The sequence below is a fragment of the Scyliorhinus torazame genome, chromosome 18 (assembly GCF_047496885.1).
Source record: "Scyliorhinus torazame isolate Kashiwa2021f chromosome 18, sScyTor2.1, whole genome shotgun sequence".
NCBI lineage: Eukaryota > Metazoa > Chordata > Chondrichthyes > Carcharhiniformes > Scyliorhinidae > Scyliorhinus > Scyliorhinus torazame.
In genome coordinates, this window is record NC_092724.1 from 35,839,216 (window position 1) to 35,863,507 (window position 24,292).

A 24,292-nucleotide genomic window follows, 5' to 3' on the forward strand; every position below is an offset into this window, starting at 1 on the left:
CACACTAGCATTCGAGTGAGAGCGGAGATCTTGTGGCGCATGGATAGCTTCCCTCCTCTGAACCAGAAGCTCTGGGTCCAAGTGCTACCCCAGGACTTGATGGCCAAGGAAGGTGCCAAACAGGTTGACTATCAACTTGCAAATACTCCAGTGGCAGGTGGTAGAGTTAGAGAAGCTCCTGGTCACCATGCTTGGTGCGGAGTGGCGCCCCTCAAGTTCTACACCTCCTGTGACAGACTAGCAACCTGTACCAGGTAAAACTCACTATGGAAACAGATGAAAGTTTGCCTTCTGCAGAACCAGGTGGGGAAAGAGAAACAGAAACAATTCTCGGGAGAATAATATCAGTTCTTAGTACATAAAGTCGCTCCCATGGTATTGTATTGTGTTCCAGACTTGGAGTAAAACCTAACCAACTTCTGAAACATGCCAGGAATGGTACTGTCATTGTAATGTTACTGACCTCGTATTCGTGAAGGCTGGATAAATGCCCCAGGGGCGCGGGTTAAAATCCCACCATGGCAAATGGAGGAAATTTATATTCAATTATTATTACATCTGGAATAAAATGTGAAGAATTATCATGAAACTACCATCTTGTTGTAAAAAACCATCTAGTTCACTAGTGTCCATCAGTGGAGGCAATCTGCCATCCTCACCCAGTCTGGACTACATGTGACTCCAGACCCATAACAATGCAGTTGAATCTTGATTGTCCTCTGAAATTAATTAACAGGCTATTCAGTTGTATCAAACTGCCACAGAAAGAATAAAACGCTGTAGGTGTAGCTCCACCACATGGAGTTCAGTGGTTCAAGAAGGCAGCTCACCACCACATTTACAAGGGCAATTACGGATGGGCAATGAATGTTGGCTTTTCCAGCGATTCTCCCATCTCACGAACAAGTTAAAAAAAGAGTCAATTCTCCATTCTTACCACAAGAGGGAGCAATCTGCCCAAAAATGCCAGGGCAGATCCAATTGCAGTGTCTGCAACTGCCTCTATTGCTACTTTTACACTGGTATTGTTTTGCAACTTTTGTAATGTTCGCAGAACTCTGTTCTTCTTCAAAATAGTACCATGGGATCTTTAACATGCACCTACCTTGTAGAAGGGGCCTCTGTTTAACATCTGAAAGGTGGCACTATTGACGGTGCAGCATTTTCTCAGTACTGCACTGTAATTGTCAGCCTAGATCTTTGTGCTCAAGTCCTGGAGTGGGACTTCAACACACAATCTTTTGACTCCAAATGTACAGTGACTATTTCCTTAAATCTAGCACTTTTTTAATAGCCATACAATGGTCCAAGGCTTGTCCAAAAGATTGAAGTATGAAAGTCCAGACTTGTAATTGTGAAAAGTAGCATTCTAGATTTCTTGGGTTACACCAGATTCCAATTTAAATATGCTGCACTAAATTACTTTGATTTCTTGCAGCTAATCATATTTGAATTTTATCTCCTCACCGTAAAAGCTACAAACCACCACATCATCAAAGACATGATGGAGAAATTCTGCGCGTATTTTAATGCATTTAATCAGACGATATCGGCCCATAACTTCCACCTAACGACAGAAAGCTGTGGGCAGCTGGAAATAGGAGAATTCTTTACAAACTTACCTGCGTTGAAAACTCCCGGTCGAACTCCCGATTGGAGCAGCAGCTTTCAGCCTGGGGCGGGACTGTCTCTGCAGGTCCCAGCATGGCGCAGGAGGAGTCTAGCCATGGCCCCTTATGATGGGGCCAGTTTGGAAATGCCTATTGAGTACACGCTTTGAAGGAGCTGTTTTTAAAGCAATGACAGGGAGAGCCAACGGATTCCCTGCTATTATCAAGGTTTGTTGAAGCGTTTTTATCGCGTCTCTTTCAAAAGACTAATGCTATTGTTATTGTCTCATTTAAAACATAATTTTTAATTTTTTTACGATTAATGATGATTATTATTCATTATTTGTCAGTGATCATGAGCTTTGTTATTTGTTTTAAATCTGTGAAACTACTGTATAAATCAGCAATACATTGTTATATAACTTTATGTGTGACCATGCTTAAAAGTATTCGCAAAATTTAATTGAAAATGTGGCAACTCAAAATTTAGTCGCAAAGAAGAAAGTCAGGACTTCACGGACGATGAGTTGGATACCTTATTGTATGAGGTTGAACAGAGGAGAGCTCACATGCTGGATCGTGGAAAACCTAAACCTCCTAGAAAACGTCAGTCTATGGCTTGGAAGCAGGGTGCAGACATTCTCACAACAAACACTGTTGTGCCGAGGATAGTGAATCAGCGTCGGATGAAACTGAATGATTTAATGCGTTCAGCCAGAATATGTATATATCGGAATACATAAAGTAATTGCTAAAACTTAAAATCCTAGTTTCTGACTGTAATAGTTAAGAAAGGCAACAGTGGCTGTTTGCAATCTTGATAACACACGTCGGTTTGATGTCCCTTTGCTAACTTTCTTTCAATAAATGCAGTATTGGATTTGCTATGAAATAGCCCATCCAATGTAAATAAGACTGTCTCCTTGCCAACCTTCTGAGGGGTCAAAATGCTGTGACCTTGGAGATGGTTCTGACCCGGTCATAAGTGGCAGAATGGAAAAAGTCTCTGAGGGCACAAGCTTTCAGCTGTCTCTGTGCTTCAGGACATGGTGGCAAGATTTTAAAAGACTTTTCCATTTCTTTCCGCAGGTAGAACAGGCCCAAAATGCCCTGGAGCGTTCACTGACTGGAGGAAGGCTGGAGTACACAAATGGTCTCACTAAACAGGAGAATCACATTTGGTAACTGTTGGGTCTCACATGCAGATTTTTCAGGATATGCACGAGCTTCTGAGACATCACAATGACCTGTCGTCACAGTGAAATGAGCTGATGAGACAGCAAAATGAGTCTCTTTGTGAAATTTCTGTTTGTTTCAGTAAGCGGCATCATGCCATTTACAGTTTCTTTCAGGGAATTAAAATTTTCTTTCAGTGTCATTAAGAGAAGGATATAGAAGAGGTTAGTTTGGGGGAACATGGAATAATGCTAACTTCTAACATGTTGATACCCACGTATCAAAAGGGTTTGTAGATTTTGACAGTCAAACTTTGATCCTTCAAAAGAACAATGCATCAAAAGACTACATCACAAAGAAGGCTATTGGAGAGTTATGTCTCTTGGAGATTTGCATTCCATCCCAATAACGATACAACTTGTATTGATGCCAACCACATCAACCTGACGATAAATATTTGCTATCCTGGAAGTAACCATAACACCACTGTGCTTTGAGAATAAACTCGACCTGCCAAAACACAATTTTAGCTGGGATGACTGGAGACCAGGGATGTCCCCTGCAGGCAACAATACTTCACTGGAATTCAAGTTCCAGAATGGGGAACAGGTATAATGAAATCTGAATATTCCATATGCATTGTTGAGCAAGCAATCTACATGGGGGCATCCCACTTAAGGTGACTTGATTGCTGTAGAGGTTTTGCAGTACACTCAACAAGGGTTTCAAATATCATTGGGTTAACACTCCTAAGTTATGAAGAGGAGAACAAAGAGATGAGTGAAGCAATGAGGTCCTTATCATGACCAGAAAGGAGAGAGGCTTTTAAAGAAACTTATTGCCAGTTGTGGAGGAAAAATATGAGGAAATAATCCACAACTATTACCAATAAAAAGGTTATCATAACTTTCATATGAGAGCACGCGCCACTGAAGTAGCCCCTCAATGGGTGAGCACAGGTTAGACGAATAGAAACATAGAATATAGGAGAAGAAGTAAGCCATTCTGCCCTTCGAGCCTGCTCCACTATTCATTATGATCATGGCTGATCATCCAGTTCAGTAACCTGTTCCTGCTTTCCCCCCATATCCTTTGATCCCTGCAGCCCCAAGTGCTATATCTACCTCCTTCTTTAAAACATACAATGTTTTAGCCTGAACTTCTTTCTGTAGTAGCAAATTTCACAGGCTCACCACTCTCTGGGTGAAGGCATTTCTCCTAATCTCATTTCCAAATGGTTTGCCCTGTACCTTAGACTGTGACCCCTAGTTCTAGACTCTCCCACCATCTGGAAATTCTTCCTGCATTTACCTTGTCTAGTCCTGTTAGAATTTTATATGTTTCTATGAGATCCCCGCCTCGTTCTTCCAAACTCCAGCGATTATAATCCTCACCAACTCAACCTTTCCTCATTTGTCAGTTCTGCCATCCTAGGAATCAGTCTGGTAAACCTTCGCTGTGATCCCTCTGTAGCAAGAACATTCTTCCTCAGATAAGGGGCGAAATTCTCCTACCCGCCCCGCCACATTTCTGCCCCGACCGGCCGGCGGGAGTCTCCGTAACACCGGCCGGTCAATGGGGTTTCCCATTGTGGGGCAGCCCCACGCCGTCGGGAAACCCCCGGGCGCCGGCAAAACGGAGACTCCCGCCGGCGGAGAATGACGCCCAAGGAGACCAAACCTACACACAATATTCCAGGTGTGGTCTCACCAAAATCAATATAATTGCAACATGACATCCCTGCTCTTGTACTTGAATCCTCTCGCTATGAAGGCCAACATGCTATTTGCCTTTTTTAACCGCCTTCTGCATCTGCATGTTTAATTTCAGTGACTGGTGTGCTAGGACACACAGATCTCGTTGCACATTTCCCTCTCTCAATCTATCGCTATTCAGATAATAATCTACCTTCCTGTTTTGTCCACCAAAGTGGCTCACCTCGCATTCATCTACATTATACTTTATCATCCATGCATTTGCCCATTCACTCAATTTGTCCAAATCACACTAAAGCATCTCTGCATTCTCCTTACAGCTCACCCTCCCACCCAGCTGTATGCCATCTGCAAATCTGGATTATTACATTTAGTTGCTTCATTTAAATCATTAATATATATTGTGGATAGCTGGGGTCCAAGCACTGATCCCTGTCGTACCCCACTAGTTATTGCCTACCATTTGGAAAAAGGCCCATTTATTCCTACTCTTTGTTTCCTATCTGCCACTAGTTTTCTATCCATCTCAATACATTACCCCCAATCCTATGCACTTTAATTTTACATGTTAATCTCTTATATGGTACTTTGTCGAAAGCCTTCGGAAAGTCCAAATAAACCACATCCACCAGCTCCCTCTCATCAACTCTACAAGTTACATCCTTGAAGAATTGCACTAGATTTGTCAAGCATGATTTCCCTTTCGTAAATCCATGCTGACTCTGTACGATCCTCCCACTGTTTTTCAAAGTGCTCTGCTATTAAATATTTCATAATGGACTAAGCATTTTCCCCACTCCCGACGTCAGGCTGACTGGTCTATAACTCCGTGGTTTCTCTTTACCTCCCTTTTAAATAATGGGATTATATCAGCTATCCTCCAATCTGTAGAAACTGTTCTAGGATCTATAGAGTCCTGAAAGATGAGCACCAATGCATCCACTATTTCTACTTCCGTAAGTACTCTGTGATATGGACAATCAGGCCCGGGAGATTTATTGGGCTTCAATCCCATCAATTTCCCCAACACCATTTCCCTACTCACACTGATTTCCTTCAGTTCCTTCATCTCACTAAACCCTGTGTTCCCCAACATTTCTGGTCCGTTATATGTGTCCTCCTTTGTGAAGACACAACCAAAGTATATATTTAGTTGGTCAGCCATTTCTTTGTTCCCTGTTATAAATTCCCGTGTTTCTGATTGTAAGGGACCTACATTTGTCTTCACCAATCTTTTTTTCTTCACATAGAAGTTTTTTTTAAAATATATATTTATTAAAGTTTTTTAACACAATTTTTCTCCCTTACAAACAATAACCCCCCCCCCCATAACAAAAAAAAAGAGAAATCGCGCAGAGCAAGATATATACATGGCAATATGATATATTTACACAGCTTTGTACACTGGCCCTCACCCGTACGTGCCAGTTTCCCCAACCCTTCATGTTATTTCTCACATAGAAGCTTTTACAGTCAGTTTTTATGTTCCTCACAAACTTAGTCTCGTACTCTATTTTTCCCTTCTTAATCAATCCCTTTGTCCTCCTTTGCTGAATTGCAAACTGCTCCCAATCCTCAGGTCCACTGCTTTTTCTGGACAATTTGTAAATCTCTTCCTGAGCTAATAATATCTCTAATTTCCCTTGTCGGCATGGTTTGACCATCTTTCCTGTTTTATTTTTGCGCCAGACAGAAATAAACATTTGTTGCAATTTACTCATGTGCTCTTTGAATGTTTGCCTTTGCCTATCCCCCATAATCCCTTTAAGTATTGTTCCCCAATCCATCATAGGCAACTTGTGCCTCATATTATTGTCATATCCTTTATTTAGGATATGACTCTACGTCATTCTCCGACTTGATGAACAATTCCATCATATTATGGTCGCTCATCCTCGCACAACTAGGTTGCCAATTATACCTTTCTCATTACACAATACCGAGTCTAGGGTGGCCCGTTCTCCAGTTGGTTTTTCTATGTATTGGTCCAGAAAACTACCCGTATACACTCCAGGAATTCCTCCTCTATGGTATTGTTACTAATTTGATTTTAGAAATCTACACGGAGATTAAAGTCACCCATAAGTACAGCTGTTCCTTTATCGTATGCCTCTCTATTTTCCTGTTTCATGCCATTCCCAACATCACTACTACAGTTTGGGTAACTATATACAATTCCCACTAACATTTTTTGCCCTTTGGTGTTTCTCAGCTCCAACCATACAGATTTCACATCGTCAGAGTTAATATCCTTCCTCACCATTGCATTAATTTCCTCTTTAGTCAGCAATGCAACCCCTCCACCTTTTTCTTTTTGTCTGTCCTTTCAAAACACTAAAAACCTATGGATGTTAAGTTCCTATCCCTGGTCACCCTGCAGCCATGTCATAGAATCATAGAATTTATAGTTTAGAAGGAGGCCATTCGGCCCATCAAGTCTGCACCGGCTCTTGGAAGGATCCCCCACCCAAACCCACACTTCCACCCCATTCCCGCAACCCAGCAACCCAACCCAACACTTCTGCACACCAAGAGCAATTTATCATGGCCAATCCACCTAACCTGCACATCTTTGGACTGTGGGAGGAAACTGGAGCACCCGGAGGAAACCCGCGCAGACACGGGGAGAACGTGCAGACTCCGCACAGACAGTGACCCAAGCCGCAAATGGAACCTGGGACTCTGGAGCTGTGAAGCAACTGCACTAACCACTGTGCTGCCGTGCTGCCCCTGATCTCCGTAATCCCGACTATATCATACCTGTTTACATCGAACTGTGTGATTACATCAGCCACCTTATTGCAAATACTCTGCGCATTGAGGCACAAAACCTTAAGGCTTGTCTTTTTAACATTCTTTTTCCCATTCCCATTATTTTGGGCCTTGATTTCTCTGCCTACTAGTTTTCTTATTCCTTTTTCTGTCTTTTGTTCTTGTCCGTGTTTCGCCCTCCTCTGACTCCTTGCATAGACTCCCCCCTCCCCACCCACCACCACCACCGTCATTTTAGTTTAAACCTTCCCCAACCACTCTAGCAAATATTCCCCCTAGGATACCAGTCCCGGCCTGTCCAGGTGTAACCCATCCAGATTTTATTGGTCCACCTCCCCCAGAACTAGTCCCAATGCCCCAGAAATCTGAAACCCTCCCCCTCACACCATCTCGTCAGCCACGTATTCATCTGATATATCCTGATATTTCTCCTCTAACTAGCACGTGGTACTGGTAGTAATCCTGAGACCATTATCTTTAAGGTCTAACTTTTCAACGTACTTCCTAACTCTGTTTTTAGGACCTCATTCTTTTTACCTACGTCGCTTGTACCAATGTGTTGACCATTGGTTGTTCACCCTCCCCCTCCAGAATGTCCTGTAGTTACTCTGAGACATCTATGACCCTAGCAACAGGGAGGCAACACACCTTTTTGGAGTCTTCTTTGCAGCCACAGAATTGTCTATCTATTCCCCTTACAATTTAATCCTTTATAACTGTTGCATTCCCATATCTTTTACAACCTCCCTGTGCAGCACAGCGAACCATGGTGCAACTAATTTGGCTGCTGCAGCTTTCCCCTGAGAAGTCCTACCCCCCCAACAGTATCCAAAGCGGTATATCTGTTGTTCAGGGGAATAGTCACAGGAGATTCCTGATCTGACTGTCCAGTCCTCTTGCTCTGCCTGGTGGTCACATATTCCCTTCCTGACTATACAGTCTTAGCCTGTGGTATAACCACCGCTCTATACATGCTATCAGTCGCCGCTCCAGCTCCAAACCCTCGGTTTCCAGTAACTGCAGCTGGACACACTTCCTGCATATATGCTGGCCCCGGGCACTGGAAAGGTACCCAGCTTCCCACATAATGCAGGAGGAGCAGACCGTGACTTTCAGTTTTCTTGCCATGACTTACCCCTTTAAATGTAACTTTTTGGAAGATACTTGAAATCAAGTAATATTAATTACACTTGGGCCCTTCTTCCCTGGATCTTGTTACTGAGGAACATAGCCCTTACAAACTACAGACTACAAAATATAGACATTACAAACTACAAGCAATAAAAGTAGTAAATACTACCCGACCATACTCACCAAATCAGCTGCTCCCACTTGCCCCACTTCAATTTTGTATCCTGCCATCACTTCAGGGACTCAAGATAACACTCTCACTATCGTACTTTCTTGCACTCTTTTATTTCTTGGTTTCACTCTCAGTCTCACTCTTTCTCGTGCTCTTTTATCTCCCTGGCTCTACTCTCAGTCTCGTTCCTTTTTGCGCTCCTTTATCCTCTCAGATCAGCTCTCAAGCCTCACACTGATTACTTGATTTCAAGTATCTTCCTGTTTTTGAGGCGGGTGCTGGCAAAAATTCCGGACCTGGACACAGACCGGATGATTATGGGGGAATGGATTTTAATACAGTGCTGGGCCCTAGGTTGGACTGGTTGAGTCCCAGGTCCCTGAAGGTGTTAGCCATGGCAAAGGAGCTGTCGGGGTTTATGAAACACATGGGAGGGGCAGGCTCATGGTGGTTTGAAAGGCCGAGGGAAAAGGAATTTTTGTACGCCCGCATATTCCGACACCCCAAATATCGCCACCTCTGGACTCGGGACCACCTCCATGCCAAGTACCTCGGATATTACATCTGCAAACCCCTGCTAGAACCCCTTCAGCCTTGGACATGCCCAAAACATGTGGATGTGATTCGCAGGCCTCCCCGCACACGCCAATCCTCTACCCCCTGAAAGAACTTACTCATCCATGCTACTGTCATATGTGCCCTATGTATTACTTTAAACTGGAAGAGGCTTAACCGCACACACAACGAGGATGCATTCACCCTCCGGAGGGCCTCGGCACACGACTCGGCTCCCACCTTCCCACCGAGCTCCTCCTCCCACTTGCGTGTCATATCCCCCACCAGGGCCCCCTCCCAATCCATCAACCCCTTGTAGACATTGGACACCTGCCTTTCCCCTATCTCATTCCCCTATAGCACCTTGTCTTGCAACCCTGGAGGCGGCAGCCCAGGAAAGGCGGCACCTCTCTCCTTACGAAATCCCGGACCTGCAGGTACCTAAACCCATTCCACTAGGCAATTCACACTCTTCCTCCACGTCTCCAACCTCACAAACTTACCCCTATGAACAAATCGCCAAATCACTCGATCAATGCTTACCTCCACCCCCAAAACCTCGTATCCAACTGGTACATTCCTTTGCCCTTGGCCTCTCAAACCACCACGAGCCTTCAGCAGATATTCCCACTCCACCCAGTCAAACGCCTTGTCCACATCTATCGCCATCACTACCTCCACCTCCTGCCCTTCCGGAGGCATCATAATTACATAAAGCAGTCTCCTCACGTTCTCCGTCAACTGCCTCCCCTTCCCAAAACCCGGTTGATCCTTGCCTCTCACCCCCGGGGGGCAGTCCTTGATTCACGAGGCCAACACCGTTGCCAACAGCTCGGTGTCTACATTCAGTAACAATATCGGGTGGTACGACCCGCACTAATCGGGATCCTTATCCTTTGTTAATATCACGGAGATGGAAGTCTGCGACAATGTAGGGGAGGGGGCGGGGGTTCCCCCCTCTCCCTTGTTTCATTATATGCCCTCACCATAAGTAGCCCCAGGTCAGCCCCAAACCTTTTGTAAAACTCCACCGGGAGCCCGTCCGGCCCCGGGGCCTTCCCTGCCTGCATCGCCCCTGTACTGTCCAGGACCTCCCTCAACCCAATTAGGGCCCCCTATCCCTGAACTAGTTCCTTCTCTACCTTGGGAAACTCCAGGCTGTGCAAAAAACGGCACATCCCCAACCCCAACTTTTGTGAGGGCCACGAAGAATCCAGCACAAGTTTTAAGGATACAAAGTAATAACATTTATTTACGATAACATATTGTTATAACCTGCCTACTTACCATTGGCTGGGGACTAATGACTATCCCACAATCCTGTGGGAGTATGAACTTCCCCAATGAGGGGGGGCGGAGAAACCACTAGTAAACTCCTAGTATAAATAAAGCTGGCCAGTTCAGGAACCAGCAGGAAGCAGTATGTAGCAAGGGAAGTTACTGCTACTGTTATGTATACATGTTATAGTAAATAAATGTTATTACTTTGTATCCTTAAAACTCGTGCTGGATTCTTCGTGGCCCTTACAAAACTGGCGACGAAGGTTAAAGTGAATAGCTGTCTACACTGCTGAAGCCACCTCCCTGGATTTTTGTTGGATACAGGTTGGAAGTTGTTTTCTATTATACCATGCCTCTGTACGGACGTTTGGATGTTTTTGATGCTGCGCTGGAAAGCTGGAGACAGTACACACAACGGATGCGTTACTATTTCCGGGCAAACAATATCACCGAAAACGAGCGCCAGGTGGTCATATTGCTCACCGCCTGCGGCCCGCATATGTTTGGGGTGATTAGGAGCCTTACGTGCCCAGCTGCGCCGGACACCAAAACGTTTGATGAACTTGTGAATATAGTGGGGCAACATTTTAACCCAACCCCGTCCAAGATAGTCCAGCGTTACCGGTTTAATACCGCTGAGAGGACCCCTGTAGAATCCCTTGCCGATTTTCTACCCAGGCTACGCAGGATTGCGGAGTACTGTGACTATGGTGAGACCTTGTCAGAAATGTTACGCGACCGTTTGGTTTGCAGTATTAACAATGCGGCCACTCAGAGAAAGTTGTTAGCTGAGCCAACATTGACTTTTCAACAGGCAATTCAAATAGTATTGTCCCGAGAGAGCGCAGAACGAGGAGTGCAGGAGCTACAGGGAATGGAAGTGCATGTCTTGGGGTGCAACCCCTTCCATCCGAAAACATCCCCCCGCACTCCTACGGTACCTTGGGCGAGGCAACGCCCGGACCAACGCCAGTGGCCGTCGGACATTCCTCCCTGAAGGGAGCCTTCTCCAGAACCAATGGATGAGGAGCCATGTCCGTGTCAGACTTGTAGGCGCCGACCCCATCGCGGACGGCGGTCCTGGGGGCACCAGAGGCACCGTTGTTCCGACCGAAACTGGGACCAGCCAAGGGGCCGTAACTGGGACCAGCCCAGGGGCCGTACCTTCCATGTGGGTGAATCTGCGGCGACTACTCCTGAGGACGTGGAGACGGAGGACGACTGCCTGCAACTGCATTGTGTGGCAGCTCCCCGTGTGGCCCCCATTAAGGTGACAGTGCGGGTCAATGGCCACCCGCTTGAGATGGAGGCGGACACTGGCGCAGCGGTCTCCGTGATCGCCCAGAGGACATTCGACCGCATCAAGCAGGGTATACAGACCCTTACATTAACCGACTCACAGGCCAGGTTGACCACCTACACGGGGGAACCACTGGACATTGCGCGGCCATGGGCCCAGCCTGTTGGGTCGGGACTGGTTGCGCCATTTGCGGTTGCAATGGCAGCACATCCTCCAAACAGTTTCTGAAGGGTTGACTGAGGTACTAGGATTTTTCTTTAGCAGAAGGTGCAAAGGGGCCAGTGTAGTTGCCAGATTGGGGAGGAACCTCCCGTAATAGTTTACAAGACCGAGAAAAGAACGAAGATGCGAAGTGTCAGTCGGGGCGGGGGCCTGTTGAATCGCACGCACCTTCTCTGCGACGGGGTGCAAACCTTCGCGGTCCACCCGATAACCTAGGTAGACTACTTCCTTTGCCTGAAATACGCACTTTGTGCGACGTAAACGGACACCAGCCTCCGAAAAGCGTCTAAGGACAGCCTCCAGATTTTCCAAATGTTCCTGCTCCGACGTCCCTGTAATCAAAACGCCATCTAAATAGACAGCAACACGTAGTAAACCTCTCAAAATGCCCTCCATAACACGTTGAAAAATTGCGCATGCAGAGGATACCCCAAAGGGCAACCGTGTATATTCATACTGGCCCCGGTGTGTATTAATCGTTACATATGGTCGGGAGGCAAGGTCCAGCTCCAACTGCAGGTAGGCGTGACTCATATCTAATTTTGTGCATGAGGGTCCACCTGCAAGCTTCGTGTAGAGATCCTCTATGCGAGGCATTGGATATCGGTCCAGTCGGGAAGCCGTATTCACTGTAAGTTTACAGTCGCCACAAAAGCGAACTGTGGCATCTAGCGTCATTACAGGTGCAATTGGTGCTGCCCAGTCAGCAAAACGGACGGGCCTGATAATACCCAAACTCTCCAAACAAGTGAGCTCCCCTTCTACCTTCTCGAGCAAGGCGTAAGGCACCAGGCGCGCCCGGAAATAGCGCAGCGTGGCTCCTGGTTCGACTTGGATACGGGCTACGGCCCCTTTTATTTTCCTCAAACCAGGCTGGAATACATCTGGGTATCGTCCTAGCACCTCAGTCAACCCTTCAGAAACTGTTTGGAGGATGTGCTGCCATTGCAACCGCAAATGGCGCAACCAGACCCGACCCAACAGGCTGGGCCCATGGCCGCGCACCACGACAAGTCTGACACGGACATGGCTCCTCATCCATTGGTTCAGGAGAAGGCTCCCTTCAGGGAGGAATGTCCGACGGCCACTGGCGTTGGTCCGGGCGTTGCCTCGCCCAAGGTACCGTAGGAGTGCGGGGGGATGTTTTCGGATGGAAGGGGTTGCACCCCAAGACATGCACTTCCATTCCCTGTAGCTCCTGCACTCCTCGTTCTGCGCTCTCTCGGGACAATACTATTTGAATTGCCTGTTGAAAAGTCAATGTTGGCTCAGCTAACAACTTTCTCTGAGTGGCCGCATTGTTAATACTGCAAACCAAACGGTCGCGTAACATTTCTGACAAGGTCTCACCATAGTCACAGTACTCCGCAATCCTGCGTAGCCTGGGTAGAAAATCGGCAAGGGATTCTACAGGGGTCCTCTCAGCGGTATTAAACCGGTAACGCTGGACTATCTTGGACGGGGTTGGGTTAAAATGTTGCCCCACTATATTCACAAGTTCATCAAACGTTTTGGTGTCCGGCGCAGCAGCAGCAACTTCCCTTGCTGCACACTCCTTCCTGCTGGTTCCAAATTGGCCAGCTTTATTTATACTTGGAGTTTACTAATGGTTTCTCCGCCCCCCTCATTGGTGAAGCTCATACTCCCACAGGATTGTGGGATTGTCATTAGTCCCCAGCCAATGGTAAGCAGGCAGGTTATAACACCCACCCAGCTGGGGGCTCCGACTTGTCTAGCCTTCTGTAGAACGCCTCAAGCACGCCATTCACACCTTCTGGGTCCATCACCACCTTACCCTTATCAACTTTCACTCTGCCAATCTTCCTCGCCACCTCCTGCTTCCTCAACTGGTGGGTCAACATCCTGCTCACCTTCTCTCCGTACTCATATACTGCCCCTCTGGCCCTCCACAACTGCCTTCCCCGTGGACACTAGCCCAAGCTCCATCTGGAGCCTCTGCCGCTACTTCAACAATCCTGCCTCCAGGGCCTCCGAATATCTTCTGTCTACCCTTAAAATCTCATCCACCAGCCTTGCCATCTCAAACCGCTCTACTCTCTCCTTTTGCGCTCAAATTGAAATAAACTCTCCCCTGACCACCGCCTTGAGAGCCTCCACAGCATGGCGGCCGTGACCTCTCCCTTATCATTTAGCTCCACGAATGGCAGCCCTCACCTGCTCATACACCTCCTCATCCACCAAAAACCCCACATCTAACTTCCACTGCGGACGCTGCACCCCCCCCCCCACCCCCCCCCCCCCCCCCTCCCCCGACCCCCACCCCCCACCAATCAGCCGGTGTGAGTCCAAGTTGGGGATCTTTCACAGTAACTTCATTTGAAGCTTACTTGTGACAATAAGCAATTTTCATTTCATTTTCATTTTTTCGTTTCACAGGCGGACCGGGTACAATATTCTGAACTTCATCCCCTTTTGAAAAAGGGCAGCCTTGGCCCGCGTGAACCCAACCCTCCTCCTTACCAGTTCTGCTCCCAGGTCTTGGTACATCCGCAACTCGTTCCCTTCCCAGGTGCATTTCCAGGTCCGCCTTGCCCATCGAAGAACCTTCTCCTTGTCCAGAAAGTATTGCAGCCGCACCACCATTGCCCTCGGCCGCTCGCCCGACTGGGCCTCCTCCAAAGCACCCACTGCGCTCAGTCTACATTCAGGGCCCAGTCAAAGGGCCCCTCCCCCATCAGCTTCTCCAGCATCTTAGCCATGTACACGCCAGCCTCCGTGCCTTCGGGCATCCCCACGATCCTGAGGTTTTGTCTTCTGGAACGATCCTCCAGATCCTCCACCTTCTCCTTCAGCCTCTTTTGCGTCTCCCGCATCACCCCCACCTCAGCTACTGACGAGGCCAACTGTTCCTCATGCTCCCCCACTGTTTCCTCCACTTTCTGGATCACCCGGGCCTGGGACTCCAGCCACTGCTCCACTCTCTCCATCCGCAACTTTTTTTCAAATTTAGAGTACCCAATTATTTTTTTTAAATTAAGGGGCAAATTAGCGTGGCCAATGCACCTGCCCTGCACATCTTTGGGTTGTGGGGGTGAAACCCACACATACACAGGGAGAATGTGCAAACTCCACACGGACAGTGACCCAGGGCCGGGATTGAGCTCTCGATCCCCATCTTAATCAGCTCCACCACCTTGGCCAGGTCATCCAGGGCCTCTTCCAACTGCTGGCGAAACTTTCCTTTGAGGAACTCTATTAACTGCCCCGTTGACCACTGAGGAGGCAGAGCAGCCCCATCCCCTCGGCCATCTTATCCTGTGGCGCAGCACGAAGACTCTCCTGCTCCAGAAACTCTTTCCTTCTTTCCCCGCTCCTAGTCCGTGGATCCATCCATCAGCCACACCAGAGGAGTTAAACCTTCCCCAGGCACTCCTGTACTCAAATGCTTCACCCTTCAGGTGTGGAAAAAAACGGAAAAATCTGCCTTGAGCGGGAGCCACCAAATGTGCAACCGCTCACTTCATGTCTGCCACTGAAGTACAGACGGTAATGATGACAGTGTTCTCGAAATTTTTGTTTGTGTTTCAGAACCTGTCAGTCTTTGTTCCCAAGTCTTTTTCTAGGAGCATAATGGGATGATTTTGAAGTTTGTGTGGGTGGGGAAGGCTCTGTGGTCTAGAAGGGTTTTCTTGGAGAGATATCGACTAGGGAAGGAAGGTGGGGTATTGCAGGGCGGGGGAGTTAGCATTGCCGAGCTTGCAGAACTATGATTGAGCAGCAAACATTGCAATGGTTCGGAGACAGGCGGTGGAGGAGTGGTTGTTGTGGGGGGCGGATGGAGGCAGCCTCGTATAAAGGGACCAGTTTGAGAGCACTATTGCTGGCACACCTCCCGTTCTCACCGGACAGGTACTCCACAAGCCCAGTGGTGGTATCAGCGTTGCGGGTGTGGAACCAGTGCCAGCAGCATTTTAGAATTGAAGGCATTCCTGTACATGCCCACCTGCGACAATCATAGGTTTGCTCCAGCGGGGTTGGGTGAGAGGTTCCGGGGGTGGCGGCAGGGGAGGATAGAATACTTTAGGGATTTATTTGTTGGAGGGGAGTTTTCAGACTTGGAGGGCACATATCCGTTGCCAATGGGAATGGGTTCTGGTTTCTGCAGGTTAGGACTTTATAAGGAACAAGGCGCCTTCTCTACCGACGCTGCAAACCTATGTCCGAGGAGGAAATAGGAGAGGGCAAGGTCTTGGATATATATGGGGAGCTGTTGAGGTGAGAGGGTGCCCTGGCGGAGGAGGTTAGGTGTAAGTGGGAAGAGGAGCTGGGGGGCTGGAGTATGGAGTGAGGCTTTGCGGAGGGTTAATGAGTCCTCATTGTGTGCAAGACTAAATCTCATTCTGTTTCAGGTGGTCGACAGGGTTCATATGACGGCATCCAGGATGAGTCGGTTCTGTTAGGTGTAGGCAGTGTGCCGGCGAACCATGTCCATATGCTTTGAGCGTGTCCGAGGTTGAGGGGGTTTTGGACGGGATTTGCAGATATGGGGCGGGATTCTCCGCAATCGGCGCGATGTCCGCCGACCGGCGCCAAAAACGGCGCGAATCAGTCTGGCATCGCGCCGCCCCAAAGGTGTGGAAGTCGCCGCATCTTGAGGGGCCGAGTCCTTACCTTGAGGGGCTAGGCCCGCGCCGGACTGATTTCCGCCCGCCAGCTGGCGGGAAAGGCCTTTGGTGCCCCACCAGCTGGCGCGAAACTGACTTTGCCGGGTGGCGCATGCGCGGGAGCGTCAGCGGCTGCTCAGGGCATCCCCGCGCATGCGCAGTGGAGGGGGTCTCTTCCGCCTCCGCCATGGTGGAGACCATGGCGAAGGCGGAAGGAAAAGAGTGCCCCCACGGCACAGGCTCGCCCGCGGATCGGTGGGCCCTGATCGCGGGCCAGGCCACCGTGGGGGCACCCCCCGGGGCCAGATCGCCCCGTGGCCCCCCCAGGACCCCGGAGCCTGCCCGCGCCGCCTTGTCCCGCCGGTAAGAGAGGTGGTTTGATTCTCGCCGGCGGGACAGGCATTCCAGCAGCGGGACTTCGGCCAATCCGGGCCGGAGAATCGCTGGGGGGGGGGGCCCGCCAACCGGCGCGGCGTGATTCCTGCCCCCGCCGAATATCCGGTGTCGGAGAATTTGGCAGCCGGCGGGGGCGGGATTCACGCCAGCCCCCGGCCATTCTCCGACCCGGCGGGGGGTCGGAGAATCCCGCCCATGATGTCAAAGATATGGGGCGAAATTCTCCTACCCGCCCCGCCACATTTCTGTGCTGACCGGCCGGCGGGAGTCTCCGTAACACCGGCCGGTCAATGGGGTTTCCCATTGTGGGGCAGCACCACGCCGTCGGGAAACCCCCCGGTGCCGGCAAAACGGAGACTCCCGCCGGCGGAGAATGACGCCCATGATGTAACGGTCCACTTAGGTACAACTAACGTTTTTGTTGTTAAAGTCGACGAAAATTGAAATTCCAGTTACTTAGTAAAATAATAAATAAGGTTCCACAGTTTTAAATAAACAGAAGAAATATTACTATTCAGGAGGCACCAAAGCAAACAATCAATATTATTTATCTTGTACTCTAAAATACAGAATTAAAGAGGTAAACGTGAATTAGCTGACAAACTGTGGTCGAACATGCCACAAACTGCACACTAAATGAAAGACACAATCAATCGAGCGTGATCCCGCATATTTTCTCAGCAACTCATCCCAATGTCAATACTTACTGTGAATCACACAAATCCTTTAAAACTCTGTCTTCCTCATGACAGTTATCAACTTCTCTCTTTCAATGATCTAGCATCTGATTTCCCTCAACAGCTGTTCCAGCTCAGGCCTCAACAACTGCTTGCCTCCCAATTGCTCAATCTCTTCTCCCGAGACTGCTTCCCACTAGATTCACAAGGTTACACTCCAGCAGCTAACCAACAGCACGGTAGCACAAGTGGATAGCCCTGTGGCTTCACAGCGCCAGTGTCCCAGGTTCGATTCCCCGCTGGGTCACTATCTGTGCGGAGTCTGTACGTTCTTCCCCTGCCTGTGTGGGTTTTCTCCGGGTGCTCCGCTTTCCTCCCACAGTCCAAAGACGTGCAGGTTAGATGAATTGGCCACGATTAATTGCCCTTGGTGACCAAAAAGGTTAGGAGGGGTTATTGGGTTACGGGGATAGGGTGGAAGTGAGGACATAAGTGGGTCAGTGCAGACTCGATGGACCGAATGGCCTCCTTCTGCACTCTATGTTCAACCTGCACAATTCCAGCTCTCGAATAAACAACTGCAGCTTACAGGCTTTTCTTTACCCCAACTGCCAGCTTCATGAAGTTATCGAGAATCACAGATACAATCCCAGCAGTCTAGCTGCTCTGAATAGAACACCACTTCCCCTGGGACTCCCTGAACCCCAACTCTCTGCAACTTGGGAAATTCATGTGCTGGCTTAACTTCAAAGCTAATCGTCCATTTACATATTATGACTTTCCTGACAGCTGTGTGGGTATTTCCTACATGCCTGCAATCCTGCCCTGGTCAAACCTGGAAATAGGTGGGATATGTCGGGTCGCTATCCCAATGTCGCATTTCAGGGATCTAACCTGCCCTCTGTGCCCAACTCCCCATGGCAGTTAAAATACTGCACATTTCTAATCTCCCTATCCATGTCCAGTGCACCTGTCTTGCTGATAAATATTGAAGCAAAGTAGTTATTTATGTTGGTGTTGTGTAGGTGAACTTTCACAAGGTGTTAAAAAAAGCATTGTATATTAGGCTTGTTAGCAAATTAAAGCCCATCAGGTGAAGGGGGCAGTAGCAGTATGGAACTACCAATGGCCCCCAGGGCTTCCCTGAGCCTTAATCCCTCAGCAGCATGGAGCTAACTCATTTTAGCTGTGTGGTGCCAACCTTCCACTTCATCTACTCCCAACGAACTGTGACTTGAATTGTTCTGTTAATATCTCCCACAGGCTCCCGAAAGGTGTGAAATCCCCAATGCTCCACCCCTAAAACACATCCATAAAAATAAGAATTTCATCAACAATCAGGCACATTGGCTGATAGTTTTCAGATATGCTAATAATACAAAGTCGTATAAGACTACATCCATGTCTCAACATTGTCACTATAACTGGTTCTATCTTCCTAATAATTCATACTCCTACCCTTTCACATCAGCACAGTACTCCCTCGTTGATAAAGGACTGAAGGGTGTTTAGCTAACACATTTACGTTGGAGCCTCTGAAAATTGAAATGGCACTCATCACCCTTATGTTGGTCCTGGAGGACATGTCAGTGGCTCTATTTCTCTTGTGTTCACCTTGGCATGAAACACATTCATGTGCTGGCACCAAAGGAGGGCTCAAAAGAAGGTAGAACAGTATTATTACCCTGACCCAATGTTATCATCCCTGGTAGCCCTTTGGCATTGTAAAAACAAATTGAATAGGAACAATTATCCACCAACATTTTGTTGAGTCAGGCCAACTCCGGAGACCTTTAAAAATGGTGGGCAGGACCCGGACCCAGATAAAGAAGTTCCTGCCCCCATTTCCATAATATCCCATTTTGCCAGCAGAGAGAAGTAGATGGGACATGTCCCAATCTCCCGTTCATTTTATACATGTATTAATAGGCACCTCATGGGGAAGTGATGGCGTAGTGGTGAGATCAGCAGACTGGTAATCCAGAAGCCAAGGTTAATGTTCTGGGGACATGGATTTGAATCTCTCCACAGCAGCTGGTGGAATGATAACTCAGTTAATACATTTTGAATTAAATAGGCAGTCTTGGCAATAGTGACCATGAAGCCATAGAAATTCTCAACATCAACCCTGGACCCCATGAAACCTCATGGCACCTGGTCAAACTTGGGCAAAAATGCTGATTACCATGCGCCCACCCCTTAGCTGATGAGTTGGTACTCCTCCATGTTGAACACCACTTGGAGGAAGCACAGAAGATGGCAATAGAACAGAATATACCCTGGGTGAGAGACTTCCATGTTCATCACCAAGAGTAGCTTGGTATGTCCTAAATGACATAGCTGATAGACAGGGTCTGCGGCAGGTGCTGATAGAACCAAAAAGTAGGAAATCCCTACTTGATCTCATTCTCACCAATCTAGCAGTCACAGGAGCATCTTGCCATGCCAGTATTGTTAGAAGTGCCCACAGCACAAGGTGCTGTCATCACATTGAGGATATCCTCCATCGTGTTAGTTGGTACTGCCACAGTGCAAAATGTGATAGATTTCAAATAGAACTAGCAACTCAAAATTGGGCATCCATGAGATACTCTAGGTCATCAGCAGCAGCAGAATTGTATAAAACCATAATCTGTAACCTCAAGGCCCAACATGAACCATGAGATCAACTCTGGTTCAGTGATGAGTGCAGGAGGGCATGCCAGGAGGGCAGCACCAGACATACCTAAAAATTAGACATCAACCTGGTGAAGATACAACACAGGATTACTAGCATGCCAAATAGTGAAAACAACATGCGATCGACAGAGCTAAGCAATCCCACAACCAAAAGATCGGATCGAGGATCTGCATATCCTGTGGCATTCAGCCTTGAATGATGGTAGACAATGAAACAACTTACTTGAGGAGGGGGCTCTGCAAATATTGCAATCCTCGAAGATGGGGAAGCCCAGCAAATCACCACAATCTCCTCCTCACTTCCATTTTCGCCTCACCCCACACCCCATGTACTCCTGCTCACCCTCATCACCTCCTCTCCCTATCCCATCTACTCCTCACCTAAGTAACCTTATTTACCAGTCAAACTGTGTACGCATTCTTCTTCTTGAAATACCAAGATAATAGTACCATCACCGTTCTCACAATTATCTTTTTAAGACTACTCCATTGAACTATCAGTGCATCATTGCTCCCTCTATTTTGTTTGGAGCGTGCGGGTATCTTGTTCAAGTGCACGGCCTCTTTAAAGGTTGTTTCGCGCGGTAATTTAAAATGCGCCCAGCTTGCACGGGAATATTTGAGTTGCTGCACAACTTTGCACTGAATCCAATCATTCAGCCTTGTCCCTTCTTTGTACTTGAATGGGCTTTTTCTCAAATCATTCTTCCTGGATTCAAAACCTCTCCTCGTCCAAGTGGTCCAGTTGCCAAATGTGAGATGCTGCACTTTTGAAAATCTTACAAGTTGTTAAGTCTTGCTGCTTCTTCCCTCGTCTCCTTTGCCTGGGAATTGTGATGTAGGGGCTTCTTTCCCCACCCACCCCCCAAACAATTCAGGTTTCTTTCAGTCATCCATCAGTGAATTGAAGGCATTCACACAAATGCCACCAATAGTAGAAAGATTTGTTTGTTGTGGCAATCAAGTCAGACTCGAGAAAATGGCATGCCTCTGTTATTATCTTCCTTGCAAGGCACAGATAACAGGTACAGGTCTCATTTGACATTTCTAAATGGGGTAGAATAGGTCTGAAAAACTCAGGCTTTGGGTCAAGGCCTAATGGGGGTGGGGTGGCAGGTGTTTGAGATGCAACCTTATGCCTGTCTTTGTTCCCTCTGCATGAACTCCTCTTCCTCTTGGAAGGTAAAAGTGCAGCTGGTAAAATCAGCAGCCTCAAATGCACCAAAGGAAGTAAAGATAAAGCAATGAAAAGTATACCAAAAAAAAGCTTTAAACATGGCTGGCAATTGCAGCTTTTACAACTGGAGGCACAAATCATCACTGAATTGCCACTTGGTGCTACATGCACAGATGAATGCACTTGTTCAGTAAAAGCAAATAATACTATTTTTATTCCACCATCACTTGTATTGAAAATGTAAATAAAAATACCTGGGAGTGGAAATAAAAGCAGATAAAAGGGATTGAGCAAAATGGCTGAGCTGAGGAAATCAGAATTGCAACACAGGGCATGGTTGTTCAGAAGCACAATACAAAAGAAAAGATGCCTTTTGTGTCAAGTTAGCATTTCTGACACGTCAGAGATTGAAAGTGTATTAGTGAAAGTACTGATTGATAGTGGAATATCAAGAAATTACACTATCCACAACCTGTGATCATTGTAACATTGGGATTTTGTTTTGAAGCAAAGAGAACAAAAAAAACGTTTGATGAAACTGTTTCCATTTGTACAATAAGAAATCTCTTGATGCTTCATAGAGATAGAAAAGAAAGCCACAGGTAATGTATATACCCTGAAGAGAAATATTGGGTCTAGTCTAAGCCAAAGATTGCAATGTTGAACTAAAATGCTGGAGTAGAGAAAGTGAAGACTAATTGATGAAGTATGCAAGGAATTTCCAAACGTCTTCAACATTAGGTAAAAGAATATGCAAGTGAAACTGCAAAAATATGAATGTGCACCCAGTTCACAAGATTGGAAATCCCCATTCCCACTCAAAGAAAATTGAAAAGAAACGAAATGAGTGAATGGAAAAATATATATTTGATAGCGTGGGCATTCCTGCCATTTGAGTATCATCCATAATGGCTATCCAAAATGTGAAAATACTGAAAATGTCTAGTGTTACGAATTGTTGGTTCGACAAGACCAACAATTATGAACATAAGTCCCGATTAAAACAAGTCCCAACTATAACTATGGTTGGGAGTTGTGTGCATGAGGTCCATTCATCAAATTTGCTAGTATTTTGTATTTTGTCACAGTCTTCTTAAGTGTTATCTGCACCACCCAGTTGGGGGAAGCATGGTAGCATAGTGGTTAGCACTGCTGCTTCAAGGCGCTGAGGGCTCGGCTTCAATCCCGGCCCCGGGTCACTGTCCGTGCGCAGTTTGCACATTCTCCCTGTGTTTACATGGGTCTCACCCCCACAACCCAAAGATGTGCAGGCTACGTGAATTGGTCACGCTAAATTGCACCTTAATTGGGAAAAAAAATAATTGGGTTAATTTTTTTGTTTAAATTTATACCACCCAGTTTTGTTTATTCGTGAATTTATGGGACTTTGAATTCCCATGGCCAAAATATGGGTCAAATCCTACACCAAATGGACCGCAGCGGTCCAACAGCTTTTCAAAAGCAATATGGGCAATAAATCCTGGCCCAGCTAGCACGGTAGCATAGTGGTTAGCACTATTGCTTCACAGCTCCAGGGTCCCAGGTTCGATTCCCCGCTGGGTCACTGTCTGTGCGGAGTCTGCACGTTCTCCCCGTGTGTGCGTGAGTTTCCTCCGGGTGCTCCGGTTTCCTCCCACAGTCCAAAGATGTGCAGGTTAGGTGGACTGGCCATGAATTGCCCTTAGTGTTCAAAATTGCCCTTAGTGTTGGGTGGGGTTACTGGGTAATGGGGATAGGGTGGAGGTATGGGTTTAGGTAGAGTGCTCTTTCCAAGAGCCGATGCAGACTCGATGGGCCGAGTGGCCTCCTTCTGCACTGTAAATTCTATGTATCTATGTAGAGATGCCTGAATCCCATGAATGAATTTTAGAAAAATGTACAGAAATGATGAACAACAGTGGTTCCGGTACAAAACATTCTGAAATACCATTTCCCACCTTCTATTATTAAGTTCTTACCTAAGTCTAGGCCTCATGTCCAGAAAATCTTCCGTTTGTAAATCCAAGCTACCTGTTTCTTACCATTGTTGTTGCAAAGCTTTGTTTTCAGCTTATCTGGTAATAACTTACTGCAGTGGAACTAATATATGAGACTATCATTTAAAAAAATAAAGTATTTCTTTGCAGAAATCCCCATTCCTCCCCCACAATAGAAACTTCTGCTCCCACATACATTTTGAAAATCAAACATTTGGTGCCCTAACCATTTTTCAATTTAGATCACAGGACCTAATTTAGGGGCAGGTACAAAGCATATTTAGAAGCAAGACTAATGCAATATTATGTATGAAAATATAAAATGGATGAGAGCAGATTAAGCAATATATTAATCACACCCTACCTACTCAAGGTTCCAACCTCATGCATTGCCCTCCAAATCAGAAATTGAAAATAAAACAGTGTTGCAATCCTGAATCAGACTCCCCAGTTTTGGTGAAATCTGGTTAGAGCCCAATAACTATTTTGTTTCAAGTAGATAAAGTTTGCAATTCAAGAGACTTGCTAAGAGGAAGCTATAAGATTGCACAGATTTTGAACAAATAAAAAAAATATATTATACAAGGTCAGAAAGTTAAAACAATTTACAATATCAATCTTATAATCTAACATTCAATGCTAATACGAGGTACATGTGAATTAACAGGCAAGCTGTGGTCGAATACACACATTATGCATTAAATGGTAATAAATTAGAAAGCGTAGATGTACAAAGGGACCTGGGTACTTTTTGCCCATGAGTTACTGAAGGTTAGTATGCAGGTGCAGCAAGCTATTCAGAAGGCTGATAAAATGTTGGCCTTTATC